Raw genomic sequence first — 16,778 nt, 5'->3', positions numbered from 1 at the left:
ATTAATAAAATACATATAAAGCAACAAATTTTATACAATAAGAAATATGAGGGAGGAGCCAAGATGCCGGAACAGCATGGAAGCTTTTTGTGCCTCGCATCCATAAAATACAGCCAGACCAACACTGAACCATCCTACACACCCAGAAAACTGATTGGAGGATTAGTACAACAATCTGCACAACCTGAACCACAGAATTCAGCAGGTACATGGAGTGGAGAGCTAAACTTGGGGAGCAAGAAGCCCCGAAAGGTAGGGAATCTCTTTTTCGGGCAGAAAGAGGACAGAGACTGGGGAGGGGGAAAGAATATGGGAAAATCACCCCTCCCCAAAAGCAGCTGGAGAGAAAGCAGAAAATTGGAAACAGCTGCAGGGACTAAACTAAAAAGGGAGAAAGGAGAAAGAAGAGGGTTTAAACTCTATCAAGGCTGTAAACTAGGGAAGCACAAGGCTGCAACTCCACAGCTCAATACCTGGTGGTGCTCTGGTGGGAAGGGCGAATCCCCAGGAACAGAGTGGGAGCTGGGAGGTTCTGGGGCCACACAGGGAAAAGCGGTTCCACTGCTGGAAGGACATTTCGTAGAGACTGTTGAAGCCACCTGGTCCCAGCAAACCCCAGAAAATGGCCACATTTGCTGGTGCTGTAACAAGGTCATTAAGGGTGAAACCTGGTGCCAGATGCGTGTTGTGATTTTCCATAATCCCTGAAATGCTGCTGCTACACTGTCTGGCGAACATTTTCTGGGGCGGGCTGGCACGTGGCCACAGTCTTGGGGCACCAGCAACAACAGCATACAGCAGGCATTCCTGGATGCAGCGGATATTCGGCCATTGCTGGGTGAGACCCTCCCATAGATGGGTGCAGTGGGTCAAAGCCGCAGTCCTTAGGAAGTAAGGACCCGGGGAAAATAGCCGCATCTGAGACAAAACTTGGGAGAGAGATACTGCTTGGGGCCTGGTCACAGAGAGTGAAAAAGCAGGGAGTGAAAAAGCAGGGAGTGGACGAGAGCTGAAGACGGAGGACTGGTGTGTGATTGCTGATCTGGGAGAACAGACTGTGTGGCTGGGTGGCGCCATTTTGCAATGCTCCTGCATATGCGCATATGCACCAAAGAGCACCACAACAACCCACACCAGCAGGCTAGCAGCGCCACCTAGTGGAAGAGCGGAGCCGTTACACTGAGCCCCACCCAACTAGGCCATCTTTGCTCTTCAAGTACGCAAGACTCACCGCCAGCTTAATTTATGGACTATAAAGCGCTACATGGACTGACTTCTGGGGAAAATGAAGCAATTTCAGTCCTACTCAATCTGTTAGCGGGTTCATCTATTCAATTTTCTTTTTCCTTTTTCTCTTTTACAATTCTTTTCTTTTTCTTGAATAGAGAAAGAGAAAAATTTCATTTTTATTTTCATATTTATTAAAAATATATTTCTTTAATTTTTATTACTATACTTTTTACTTTTGTGTAATTTTTTTCAAATTCTACTTCCATCATTTTATTTTAGTCTACTCCCGTGTACTCACCTTTTCAAATTCTCAAACAATTTCCTTATTTTTTCTTTGTTTCTCTTTTTCATTTCTTTTCTTTTTCTTGAATGCAGAGAGAGAAAAAATTCATTTTTACTTTCAATTTCTATTAAGAATATTTTTCTTTAATTTTTTACTATATTTTTTGCTGCTATGTAAATTTTTTCAAATTGGATTTTACTTCCTTCATTTTATTTTACTCTACTACAGTGTATTCACTTTTTCAAATTTTCAAACAATTTTTTTCTTTTCTTTTTTAATCTTTTTTTTCTCTTTTCATTTCCTTTCTTTTTTTTTAAATACAGAAAATAAAAAAATCGCATTTATTTTTAATTTTTATCAAAAATATTTTTGTTTAATTTTTTTCAACTACATTCTTTACTTTTGTGTATATTTTTTCAAATTCTATTTTACCCCATCATCTCATTTTAGTCTATGTCAGTGTATTCATTTTTTTCAAATTCTCAAATGATTTTCTTCCCCCCACTCTTTTTTTTTCTCTAATCTGTCATACCACTTTCAACACCCACACCAAAACACACCTAGGATCTAGCATCATCTATTCAATTTTTGTGTGTGTGTGTGTGTTTAATTTTTAATTTCAGTACTTTTTTAATTTTACTTTTTTTATTTCAATTTTTCTACCTCATTAATTCCTTTTCTCCCTTCAAAATGACAAAACAAAGGAATTCACCCCAAAAGAAAGACCATGAAGAAATGAGAGCCAGGGATTTAACTGACACAGATACAAGCAAGATGTCTGAACCAGAATTTAGAATCATGAAAATAAGAATACTAGCTGGAGTCGAAAGTAGATTAGAATCCCTTTCTGCAGAGATAAAAGAAGTAAAAAATAGCCAGAATGAAATTAAAACTGCTGTACCTGAGCTGCAATTATGGATGGATGCAGCAGCAGCAAGGATGGATGAGGCAGAACAGAGAATCAGCAATATAGAGGACGAACTTATAGAGAATAATGAAGCAGAAAAAAAGAGGGAGATTAAGGCAAAAGAGCACGATTTAAGAATTAGAGAGATCAGTGACTCATTCAAAAGGAACAACATCAGAATCATAGGGGTCCCAGAAGAGGAAGAGAGAGAAATAGGGGTAGAAGGGTTATGTGAAAAAATCATAGCAGAAAACTTTCCTAACCTGGGGAAAGACACAGACATCAAAATCCAGGAAGCACAGAGGACCCCCCCCCCATGAGACTCAACAAAAAACGACCATCAACAAGGCATATCATAGTCAAATTCATAAAATACTCAGGCAAGAAGAGAATCATAAAAGCAACAAGGGGGAAAAAAGTCCTTAACCTTCAAGGGAAGACAGATCAGGTTACAGCAGACCTATCCACAGAAACTTGGCAGGCCAGGAAGGAGTTGCAGGATATATTCAGTGTGCTGAATCAGAAAAATATGCAGCCAAGAATTCTTTATCCAGCAAGTTGTCATTCAAAATAGAAGGAGATAAAAAGTTCACAGACAAACAAAAATTAAAGGAGTTTGTGACCACTAAACATGCCCTGCAAGAAATTTTAAGGGGGACTCTCTGAGAGGAGAAAAGATGAAAAAAAAAAAAATATATATATATATATATATACCAAAAGCAACAAAGATTAGAGACCAGAGAACACCACCAGCAACTCCAACTCTACAAGCATCATAATGGCAATAAATTCATATCTTTCAGTACTCACTCTAAACGTCAATGGACTCAATGCTCCAATCAAAAGACATAGGGTGACAGAATAGATAAGAAAACAAGACCCATCTATATGCTGTTTACAAGAGACCCACTTTAGACCTAAAGACACCTTCAGATTGAAAATAAGGGGACGGAGAACCAACTGTCATGCTAATGGTCAGCAAAAGAAAGCCGGAGTAGCCATACTTATATCAGACAATCTAGACTTTAAAATAAAGATTGCATCAAGGAATGCAGAAGGGCATTATATCATAATCAAGGGGTCTATAGACCAAGAAGACCTAACAATTGTAAACATTTATGTGCCAAATGTGAGAACACCCAAATATATAAATCAATTAATCACAAACATAAAAAAACTCATCAGTAGTAATACTTTAATAGTAGGAGACTTCAACATCCCACTCACTGCAATGGACAGATCATCTAATCAAAAAATCAACAAGGAAACAATGGCTTTGAATGACACACTAGACCAAATGGACTTAACAGATATATTCAGAACATTTCATCCTAAAACAGCAGAATATACATTCTTCTCCAGTGCACATGGAACATTCTCCAGAATAAACCATATACTGGGACACAAATCAACCCTAAGTAAGTACAAAAAGATCGAGATCATACCATGCATATTTTCAGACTACAGCACTATGAACCTCGAAATCAACCACAAGAAAGCATTTGGAAAGGTAACAAATACTTGGAGACTGAAGAACATCCTACTAAAGAATGAATGGGCTAAGCAAGCAGTTAAAGAGGAAATTAAAAAGTATAAGGAAGTCAATGAAAACGCTAACACCACAACCCCAAACCTCTGGGATGTAGCAAAGGCAGTCATAAGAGGAAAGTATATAGCAATCCAGGCCTTCCTAAAGAAGGAAGAAAGATCTCAAATACACAACGTAACCTTACGCCTTAAGGAGCTAGAAAAAGAACAGCAAATAAAACCCAAAACCAGCAGAAGACAGGAAATGATAAAAATTGGAGCAGAAATTAATGCTATTGAAACCAAAAAAACAGTAGAAAATTAATGAAACCAGAAGCTGGTTGTTTGAAAGAATTAACAAAATTGATAAACCATTAGTCAGTTTGATCAAGAAGAAAAAGGAAAGAACTCAAATAAAATCAGGAATGAAAGAGGAGAGATCACAACCAACACAACAGAAATAAAAACAATAATAAGAGAATATTATGAGTAATTATATGCCAATAAAATGGGTAATCTGAAAGAAACGGACAAATTCCTAGAAACATATACATTACCAAAACTGAAACAGGAAGAAATAGAAAATTTGAACAGACCCATAACCAGTACGGAAATCGAATTAGTAATCAAAAATCTGCCAAAAAACAAGAGTCCAGGGCCAGATGGCTTTCCAGGGGAATTCTACCAAACATTCAATGAAAAGTTAACACCTATTCTCTTGAAGCTGTTCCAAAAAATAGAAATGGAAGTAAAACCTCCAAACTCTTTGTCTGAGGGCAGCATTACCTCGATTCCAAAACCAGACTGAGACCCCACTAAAAAGGAGAACAATAGACCAATTTCCCTGATGAACATGGATGCAAAAATCCTTAACAAGATATTAGCCAACTGGCTCCAACAATACATTCAAAAAATTATTCACCATGACCAAGTGGGATTTATACCTGGGATGCAGGGCTGGTTCAATATCTGCAAAACAATTAACGTGATTCATCACATCAATAAAAGAAAGGACAAGAACCATATGATCCTCTCAATAGATGCAGAGAAAGCATTTGACAAAATACAGCATCCTTTCTTCATAAAAACCCTCAAGAAAGTAGGGATAGAAGGAGCATACCTCCAGATCATAAAAGCCATATATGAACGACCCAACACCAATATCATCCTCAATGGGAAAAACTGAGAGCTTTCCCCCTAAGGTCAGGAATGAGACAGGGATGTCCACTCTCACCTCTGTTATTCAACATAGTATTGGAAGTCTTAGCCTCTGCGATCAGACAACACAAAGAAATAAAGGCATCCAAATTGACCAGGAGGAGGCTAAACTTTCACTCTTCACAGATGACATGACACTCTATATGGAAAACCCAAAAGATTCCACCAAAACACTTCTGGAATTCATTCATGAATTCAGCAAAGTTGAAGGATATAAAGTCAATGCACAGAAATCGGTTGCATTCCTATATACCCACAATGAAGCGACAGAAAGAGAAATCAAGGAATCAATCCCATTTACAGTTGCACAAAAAAACTTAAAATACCTAGGAATAAATCTAACCAAAGAGGTGAAATATCTATACACTGAAAATTATAGAAAGCTCATGAAAGAGATTGAAGAAGACACAAAAAAATGGAAAAAGATTCCATGTTCTTGGATAGGAAGAACAAATATTGTTAAACTGTTGATACTACCCAAAGCAATTTACATATTCAATGCAATCCCTACTGAAGTAACACCAGCATTCTTCACAGAACTAGAACAAATAATCCTAAAGTTTGTATGGAACCAGAAAAGACCCCGAATAGCCAAAGCAATCTTGAAAAAGAAAACCAAAGCAGGAGGCATCACAATCCCAGACTTCAAGCTATACTACCAAGCTGTAATCATCAAGACAGTATGGTACTGGCACAAGAGCAGACACTCAGATCACTGGAACAGAATAGAGAACTCAGAAATGGACCCAAAAATGTATGGCCAACTAATCTTTGACAAAGCAGGAAAGAATATCCAGTGGAATAAAGACAGTCTCTCCAGCAAGTGGTGCTGGGAAAACTGGACAGCGACATTCAGAAGAATGAACCTGGACCACTTTCTTACCCCATTCACAAAAATAAACTCAAAATGGATGAAAGACCTAAATGTGAGACAGGAAGCCATCAAAATCCTCGAGGAGAAAGCAGGCAAAAACCTCTTTGACCTTGGCTGCAGCAACTTCTTACTCAACACGTCTCCGGAAGCAAGGGAAACAAAAGCAAAAATGAACTAGTGAGACCTCATCAAAATAAAAAGCTTCTGCACAGGAAGGAAACAATCAGCAAAACTAAAAGACAACTGACAGAATGGAGGAAGATATTTGCAAATGACATATCAGTTAAAGGGTTAGTATCCAAAATCTATAAAGCACTTATGAAACTCAACACCCAAAAACAAATAATCCAGTAAAGAAATGGGCAAAAGACATGAATAGACACTTCTCAAAGGAAGACATCCAGATGGCCAACCAACACATGAAAAAATGCTCAACATCACTCATCATCAAGGAAATACAAATCAAAACCACAATGAGATATCACCTCACACCTGTCAGAATGGCTCACATTAACAACTCAGGCAACAACAGAGGCTGGAGAGGGTGCAGAGAACAATGATCTCTTTTGCATTGTTGGTGGGAATGCAAGCTGGTGCAGCCTCTCTGGAAAACAGTATGAAGGTTCTTCAAAAAACTAAAAATAGAACCACCCTACCACCCAGAAATTGCACTGCTAAGCATTTATCCAAGGGATACAGATGTGCTGTTTCAAAGGGACACCCCCATGTTTATAGCAGCACTATCAACAATAGCCAAAGTATGGAAAGAGCCCCAATGTCCATCGATGGATGAATGGATTAAGAAAATATGGTGTGTGTGTGTGTGTGTGTGTGTGTGTGTGTATATATATATATAGTATATATACAATATATATATGTATATATATACAATATATACATATATATTGTATATATACTATATATATATATATATATATATATACACAATAGGATATTACTCGGCAATCCAAAAGAATGAAATCTTGCCATTTGCAACTTCGTGGATAGAACTGGAGGGTATTATGCTAAGTGAAATTTCAGCCAGACAAAAGACAAAAATCATATGACTTCTCTCATATGAGGACATTAAGAGACAAAACAGATGAACATCAGGGAAAGGAAACAAAAATAATATAAAAACAGGGAGGGGACAAAACAGAAGAGACTCATAAATATGGAGAACAAACAGGGTTGCTGGAAGGGTTGTGGGAGGGGGGATGGGCTAAATGGGTAAGGGGCATTAAGGAATCTACTCCTGAAATCATTGTTTCACTATATGCTAACTAATTTGGATGTAAATTTTAAAAAATAAAAAATAAAATTAAATACAAATAAATAAATTAAATTAAATGACTACAACATTTAAAATAATAGGTCAAATACAATTTAATATTTGATACACTCTTGGAAAAATAAATTACGGTTATCAGGATCTAGTGTTGCTGAACTTGTTAAGATACAGTAGCTCGTTTATGCTTTTAATATGAGTGTAAGTCAGCAAAAGATTTTTGGAGATAAATATCACATATTTGAACACCAAAATCTCTTATTTAGGGTAGATGGGGAGCTGTTAAAATAAATGCTATTCTATAACTTGTATACCTTTGTGTTTCAGTAACTAATATTTATTAATTTTATGACAATAAAATTGTCAAGATATACTCTTTATTTTAATGTATTAAAGAGCCATTCCATGTTATTTCCCAAAATATTAACAAAAAGTTTTAATTAAATGAACTCTAAAATTCACTATTCTTGTTCTAAATATATTCTATATTTCCATGATGACAAAATGGAACAACAGAAAGAAATCAGAATAAGGCTTTAGTTTGTTACAGAAACAGTTCCACACATCACTAAATCTTGGCTGAATAAATTTAAGGTTAATCATTGTCAATAAGATTTCTCAAGAAACTTAGCTTATATTTAATTTTAGTAAATAATTTATGGAATAATTTTTCGGAGTAAATTTACCTCTGGGCTCTAAGACATCCAACACTTCATATTTTTATTTTTTATTAAAAAAATTTTTTGAATATTTATTTACTTTTGAGAGAGAAAGAGAGACAGAGAAAGAGAGAGAGAGGGATTCCTAGGCAGGCTCCATATTTTCAGCATAGAACTTGACCTAAGGCTCAAACTCACCAACTGTGAGATCATGACCTGAGTGGAAATCAAGAGTTGGACATTTGACCGACTGAGTCACCCAGGAGCCCCTGGTATAGTCAGTAGTTTATTTGTGGCAAGTGAACACTGGTCACAGAATAGCTTTAAAAATTGAGACAAAATTTTCTGTCATGGTAAACACCACAGGGTATTTAGATATGATTAGCTCATATGTCTTTGGATGCAAACGTTAGTCTCCATTTTCATTAATTAAAGTTATGTCCATGTGAGCTAAATGGAAGAAGCTGATTTTGGTCTAAATGTCTGTCAAGAAATATACTAGCTCCATGTGGCTTGCAACATAACCTAGTAGAGTTATATGGTAACTTATGTAAAACCAAACTCAGATGTAATTATAATCAAGACCAATTTCTTTCATTTAAAGCAATAATTGTCACAGAACATCTTGATTCCTCTCAAACCCTAAGACCACGTATCACGTATTCAAAATGCTTTTGGTTCTATGGGCATAAAATTAGGCTATCACATTTATTTTGCTATAATATTTATTTATTTATTTATTTATTTATTTATTTATTTAATACAGTGCCAAAATAGATTTAGATTTATTGATAATTAAGTAGAAGGAGGAAAATAAAATTTGGGGGTGATGAAAGGCAGAGACCAAGAAAACAAAAAAAATCCATTATAACAGTGGTTCCCAACCTATGGACTCCTGAGGCCTAGAGAGCAATAAACTCACTGCAAATGATGCATAAGTCCAAGCATTTATCAAGCATCTTTTGCAGATTGTTTGAATACAATTTTACATGCATATAAGTGTTTTTCAAGGTATATAAATGCTATGATTGATAATATGCAGCTCATTTATTATTACATTGTTACCAGTATATTTTTCATAATGTGTTTTTTCAATATACAATTACTGAAAGCAAAATTATTCCTTATGTGAGTCGATAAAAAAACTTACCCAAAGCATGTCTTTATATTTAAATAGACTAGAAACTACATCTTTATGCAACTGAAGTACATATGTTTTCTTTTTTTTTCTTAAAGTTTTTTATTAAAATTCTACTTAGTTAGCATATAGTGTAGAATTGGTTTCAGGAGTAGAATTTAGTGACTCATCACTTACAGGTAACACCCAGTGCTCATCACAAGTGCCCTCCTTAATACCCATCACCCATCTATCTCATCCCCTGCCTACCTCTCCTCCAAGCAACCCTCAGTTTTTTCTCTATAGTTAAGAGTCACTTATGGATTGCCTCCCTCTCCTTTTTCTCCTTCCTCTGTGTTCATCTGTTTTGTTTCTTAAATTCTACATATGAGAGAAATCATATGACATTTGCCTTTCTCAGACTGACTTGTTTTGCTTAGCATAATACACTCTACCTCCATCCATGTGGTTGTAGATGTCAAAGATTTCATTTTTATGGCTAATATTCCATTATATATATAATATATGTATATATATAATTATAATAATATATTGTAATAATCATATATCTATATATCTATATCTATATATATCTCACATCTTCTTTATCCATTCAGCTGATGGGCATTTGGGCTATTCCCATAATTTGGCTATTGTTGATAGTGCTGCTATAAACACTGGGGTGCATGTGCCCTTCTGAATCAGTACTTTTGTATCCTTTGGGTAAATATCTGGTAGTGCATTTGCCGGGTCATAGGGTAGTTCTATTATTAACTTTTTGAGAAATGTCTGTACTGTTTTCCAGAGCGGCTGCACCAGTTTACATTCTTACCAACAGTGTAAGAGGGTTCACCTTTTTCCCACATCCTGACCAACATCTGTTGTTTCTTTTGTTGTTAATTTTAGCCATTCTGACAGATGTGAGGTAGTATCTTACCAGTTTTGATTTCTATATCCCTAATGATCAGTGATATTGAGCATCTTTTCATGTGTCTGTTAGCTATCTGTCTGTCTTCTTTGGGAAAATGTCTATCATGTATTCTGCCCATTTCTTCACTGGATTATTTGTTTTTTGAATGTTAAGTTTGATAAGTTCTTTATAGATTTTATCAGATGCCATTTGCAAATATCAGCTCCCACTCCAAGGGTTGTCTTTTAGTTTTGTTGATTGTTTTATTGCAATAAAATGTATTAACATTGCCCAGAGACCTGTTACTTTCATTTCAGAGAACATTCATATTATTCACAGGAGGGATAACCACACCGGGATAGATGGACAAGATGATATGAATGTTGTGGAGAATATGAAAGATAATTACTTTTATGCACTTTCAAGGTTATTTTGAAGTTAATGGCACTGGCTCACAAATAGAAAAGAACAAGAACAAGAAATGGAAAGAAAGAATGAATTGCAGTGAATTTTTAAGTAAAATGATAAAACTAGTGTTCAGAGGGTGAAATGTGCCAGGCTGAAAAAAGCCAGGAGTGAGACACCATTCAGAATCCAAGTGGGGAAAGAAGGAGGGTGAGCAGCCAACACTTAGGTATAGGGTCATTATTCTAGATTTTCAGAGATTAAGCATGAAATGAGTTCAAAAATAGATCTTAGGGGTTAAAGTCCAAGGGAAAAGGTGGGGAAAATGTTAAAATCAGGGTGAACTATTTAAAAAATAGGCAAAATTTGGATGACTTTACATTGAAGTGAAGGATTTTCTTTTTTAGCTAAAGGCATTATGGACAATGTTAACACATAAATAACCAATTAGAACTCATTGGCAGAATTTATCACTAGTTTTAGGTTAGAATATGTAAGAAGAACCTGAAAATCAACAAGAAAAACTCAAAACGAACAATAAAATTAGTCAATAAGTGAAAACAACTACTTAACATGAGAAAAAAAAAAACACAAATGACATTACGGTGACCCTCCAGCATATGCAAGGATGCTCAGCTGCATTAGGAATAGAAGAAATGCAGTGTCTGAAATCTATGAATATTTGAAGTATCATTTATTACCATATTAAACCAGAAAATATCAGAGGCTTAAAATCCCAACCAACGAAAATATAATTTGTGAAAAACTGATAAGAGAACAGAGAATACACCCGAGTCTGTGAGTGTGTATGAGGACCCATGAACATGGTGAGAAGAATTACAAAGTAACTACACATATGGATATCATGTCACAGTAAATGGAACAAGAGAAAAGAAAAATAAAATGGGGATCTTGAAATAGCCTGGATTATAATCAATTCAGACCTTATTATTTCCCGAGTCAATAGGAATTGTCAGACTGTCTGTCTACACTAAGGCCATTTTTATTTCTTGGTCTTCTTACAACATTCTATATGGACTAATCATTTGATTAACAGTCCAGGGACACTGGGCATTTTAGGCCTGTCTCTGTAGAGACAAAATAGAAACATATGAGCTTTATCCACACATGAACTCCGGGGAGTCCCAGTGTTCTCTGTCTGCCCTAGTGTTAATATGTCTGTGCATAGTTCTGGCCTGTCTTATTTTCCCTCCATCTTGATGTCTCCTGTGTATATAATCAGAGGACTTCTTGGCTTTCCAAAACCTTATGAGATCCTTGAACATCGTAATAACCCATCGCAAGGCAGCCATGGATACCATCTTGCCCGTAGAGGCCTCAGTGCCCCTGAAGTCACCACTGTCATACCTTTTAACCATTCCTAGGTAAGTGGTTTTGTCTGGACATGGCAATGGCAAATCATCATTTGAAGATTTGCAGAGAACAAGAATTCATGTCATTATATGCGGTATTATTTTAGATCAAGCAGGTGGCAGTCAAACGGGAAAAGAAGATATTTAGGCAGAGAAATCACAATACATGTTTGCAAGAGACAGGAGGAGTAATGTGATCTGGTACTAGAGAATAAGGAGGGAATATTCTCCAATGTTAAAAAAGTACTAATTCTTTTTTCTTTTTACGCAAGAGTCTAAGAACTTCCTACTACATACTGGTTTCTGGTTGTGTAACTCATGGTGGTCACAATGTTAAAGGATTATATTTTCAGAAAGCAGTTGAAGAAAGCGAAGAGCAGAAGTAGTAGATGACTATGGAGCTATTGGCCATCTCTAGTGGGTCAGAGGCAGGAATTACAGGATAAAAATATGGGAACTACTTAAGACTGCTGAGGAGGTACGAAAACATACTGTTTACACTCAAAATTTATTAACAGTTTACTGGGTTTCAGTATCTTTATTTGTATGATGCTCACAGTCTCATGAAGGAGATGAACATGAAAATAAGTAGTCACAAACAAGTCAGGGATAGTCTCATTCATTTTTAGGCGATTGTTAACCAACTTTGCAAAAGCAGTTTTCTTATCTGTAGGGGGCACCACACTAATGTTAAGAAATAAGGAATTTTCAATTTTCTTCCAAGAAATGTGTCAGAAATCAGCTGAAGCAAATGGAGAACAGCAAAACATTAGTGAGTTTTAAAGTTAATGCAATGAACTAAGAGGGTACAGTGGCGAGGAAGTTCAAATTTAAGAGGACACAGGTTATCGGTTTAGTGAATCTGTCTAAGAGCAGATTACTGGTTTGGAGGATAGATGAGTGGATCATTAACCAAGGACATGGAGAAGGATTCCTTCTCTCATGTCTTTGATGTCTTTGGATGGGAGTGGTGGAAGTGAATATAATTTAAGAGTGTTTGCAAGTAAAATAGGAATTCTCAGGAAAGTTATAGTCCTTAACACTTTTCCCTTCTAAGCAGCAAGTGTCCAATCTGGTACAAGGACAACACAGTAAGTGTAAGTCAATTAAATTTATTAATAGGTAACATTTGTGAGTGTTGACTATGTTCCAGCCACTTTTCTAAATGCCGATTTTTAATTATGTTAATATGGTCTTATTTATGTGAATAGTCTTGTTCATTTCTTGTAGAAACCAGTTGAATGAGTGCTTCCTATTGTTATTCTGTCACACTGTTAAAGAAACAAAGGCATCGTTTTTATGAGGTGGAAATCAAATACCTATTACGTATCATAGTCAGAGTTTCTACCTGTGGAATGCTATTCTTTGAATAGCATTTCTCATAATATTAGCTAGCACTTGTTAGGTGATTACTATGCGCCAGGTGGCTGACTAAACATTTCCTATAATTAGGTTATATACTCCTCAAAACAACACAATAAAATGAAATATATTTTTACTACCCACATTTTAGAGTTTAGAAAACTGAGATACAGTTTAAGTAATACTAATCCCTACAGCTATAATTTCCCCCAGTAGTGCTCCATATCTCAGGCACAGAAGTAAAAGAGTTGGAAACAAAGTGGGAGAACTGCAAAATGGATGAGAAGGAAAGTGTCCGGGAGGAAGGATTCCTGTCCCCTTCAAGAGTCCTTCTATCTGGAATAAGTATCAAATTGACATGAGACAGATTAACAGGAGAAAACCAAATATAATAGTGTGCATACAGGGAATCCATACAGACATGGAAATTCCAGAGACAGTCAGGTATAATGAGTTCTAAAAGCTACCCTGAACTAAAGAGAAGGTGTTAGGGGTCTGGGACTTCAGAGGGAAGAATGCAGTTCACAGGACAATAAGAAGAAGAACAGATGTTTGGTAATTAGATATTTGCCCTGCCATACAGATAGCTCAGATAAAATCCTTCTCTGCTAATAACCCATATTCTGGGAGAGGCTCCCAGTTTAGATTGTTGTAGGTACTTAATGGAGGGACAGAAGGCTCTCTTGAGCCTGTAGGGTCTTGATAATCTTCAGCTCAGGGTAGTCTTCATGCCAAAGTGGCTCATCTTGGGGCAGCCTGTTCTTGGTCCCTGAAAAAGCAAATGGAATGAGATATTTGGGTATGCTGATGAATAAAAGTTTGAAGTGATGTGTCACAAAATCTTTTTATCTAGAGAGCAAGAATTAATGCGTGTGCTAGAGTATGAGAGAGGAATAGATGCAGTTTTTTTTGGAATTAAGTTTTCAGGGGAGGTCCAGTTGTAGATGATGATAAATGCATGTGGGATGACGTATAGTGTAGTGAGTTTGTCTTTGGAGGAAGGAAACTGGGAATGATGAATGGCCAGTGGGTTAGAAAGGGTCTCTGCGTATATATTTCAAATTCATCTATTAATATAGCAGCAATGCAAGTAGAAAAATAAAACACAAGCCATATGGCAAAGTCAGCGAATATGGGTGAGATCCAGTTAGACATCAGTTCTGATGATGAGCTTTGTTTGGAGTAGGAGGTATGAAAGTGCATGAAATGAAACACAGCAGTGCAAGGGTGAGTCTCATGAACACTCCAGATCATGACAATTTAAGAGAATCACCTATGTAAGAAAAACACCTTTTTAGTTTTCCCCACTTCTTTGTCTTTTTTTTTTTTTAAGATAGAAAATGGGATAGAATTTTACGGGATGAAGACTTGAGTTTCATTCTTTTCTTTGGCTTTTGTTGCTGGAAAAGATAATTGGTTTTGTTATCTTCCAAAATACACGTAAGTCTTTTCCTCAAGCCCTTACCCCCATTTAAGGTGCTGAAAATATAGATTTGGCACATATATGTTGCTCTCAACTATTTTAATACATTTGTTCCTTGAATGGTTGCAAATTTTGAATAACAGTAGTTTCTGGAAAGAATGAAAGCAAAATGCAGATTATATTCATATATATATATATATATATATATACATATATACACATTATGTATATATATACACATTATGTGTATATATATATACACATAATACATGTAATACACATAATACACTATATATATATATATATATATATATATATATATTCCTTTATGAAGAGAAAAAAAGTAGGTTTTGAATTTATGTCTGTCACTAAAAACAATTATGAAATGCTATTCTCCATGTCTCAAAATAATTCCTTCTGTACCCATTTAAGATTTAACACATAGGGGTCCTTTGGATGTGATGTTACACTTCCACTCTGTGCTGCTTTTTGAAAGGAAGCACAGTATTGATGAAAACTAAAAGAATGTACTATCTTTGATTAGGCTGGAGGAGGACTGTATTTGTTGATGAAGGGATATTTAGAAAGTCTAGAACCACCAGTTTCCCATTGGCCAACATAGAACATAAGGTGCTCCCATGATTCAAAACCACCTTTACGCTATTATAATGTGACATTATCTGGCAGAAAGAATATCTCAGTTAATATCAAATCACTGACAGTCTAGTTGCTTCCACTGTGTCAGGAAGTGAGCAAAACACTGGAGACACCAAGTCCTTAATATGTGGTCCTTTTATTTCATGTCTCATGTGATAGTGGAGTACTTAGAGCAATTATGTAAATGAAGAGCTACCAAAAGATGTAGCACTTGTGCTCATCAATGTGTGTGAAAGATATAGGAGTATTGCATAGGAGAAGTCATTAACTGTTTGAAGTAGACAGCAAACACTTCAGAGAATCAGAGAATGTTCAGCAGGAATTAAAAAGATAGATAAAAGCTTATCAAGCTAATAAGGGAAAAATTAGTCAAATCCAAGGGTAGGGTCAGTTTAAAGTCATAAAAAAGTAAAAACTGTACAGTATGATCCCAGAACTACTAGAAGTTCTGGAACACATTGAAGCGAAGCAGTGGCAAGATCGGGGGCTTGAAAAAGGCAAACGCAAGTGACAAAGCGAGTTAAAATTTTTTTTAAATAAGATGATGTTTTCAAAGATGAGATTTGGAGCAAACTAATCATATCTAACTTTTGAAAGATAGCTGATCATGTGAGAAGATGGACTAAGGAAAAACCTAAAACAGGAAGAATAATTAGAAGGCCAGGTCACAGACTACATGGAAGTTAATGAATGTCACAGCTAAAGGAGATGGAGATGATGGCACATGCCGTATTTGATAAGTATCAAATAATTAAATTCGTCAAGATGTAATGGCTGCTTGATTGTACTATTAAGGTTACAAATGGCAAAGGGTAAAGGATAACTCTGAGATTTTTGGCTTCAACGACTGTGTGGTTGCTGTTACCAGCAAATGAGATACAGACAGATGGTAGGGGAGCTTTCCGGAAAATAGTGAATGTTGTGTGGGACATATTTATATATATGACAGATCATACAGAAAGCATTACATGGCCACTACCACTATCCTCGCTGGAATGGCAGATGGAAGGCAACGGATTCTGCTAACTAACCCAGATGCAGGTAAAATGCCAGAACCCAGCTGGCAGAAGGAACATTGTATCTGTATGTTTCAGAAACAGATACAAAAACAGAACTAACAGGAAACTAGGAGGGTGTGGGGACTTTCTGACCTGTGGCAATCTGCTAAATATAAGGTAATGAACAACCTTGCTGAGTTCATTCAGAATAGGCTGACATGTACTTGGAGTTTGTTCTCTGTGGTTCCCTGTGTTACACATTCTAGTGCCCTGAAGGGAGCCTGGCTGTCTATAAATTGAAACAACTTAACATCTTTCTCTTAGCATTGTCTTGTAAGTAAATTTACTGATGCCTATAGACCTACTCTGGTCAGTAAGTATATATGTATCACAAAGCAATTAAGCTTATTTTTTATTTTATGTAATTTTTTCTAGCTAGAAATCATGTCTATATTTCTAGGTGTATTATTTTGATTGCTGCATACCTAGTTGTCTGCCAATGGTCCTTTTGAATTTTTGGTTCTACACTAAGGAGGAAAAATCATGG

Source organism: Neofelis nebulosa, chromosome 10, assembly GCF_028018385.1.
Source record: "Neofelis nebulosa isolate mNeoNeb1 chromosome 10, mNeoNeb1.pri, whole genome shotgun sequence".
Taxonomy (NCBI): domain Eukaryota; kingdom Metazoa; phylum Chordata; class Mammalia; order Carnivora; family Felidae; genus Neofelis; species Neofelis nebulosa.
The sequence above is the reverse complement of the archived record's forward strand: the minus strand, read 5'-3'. Positions refer to the sequence as shown.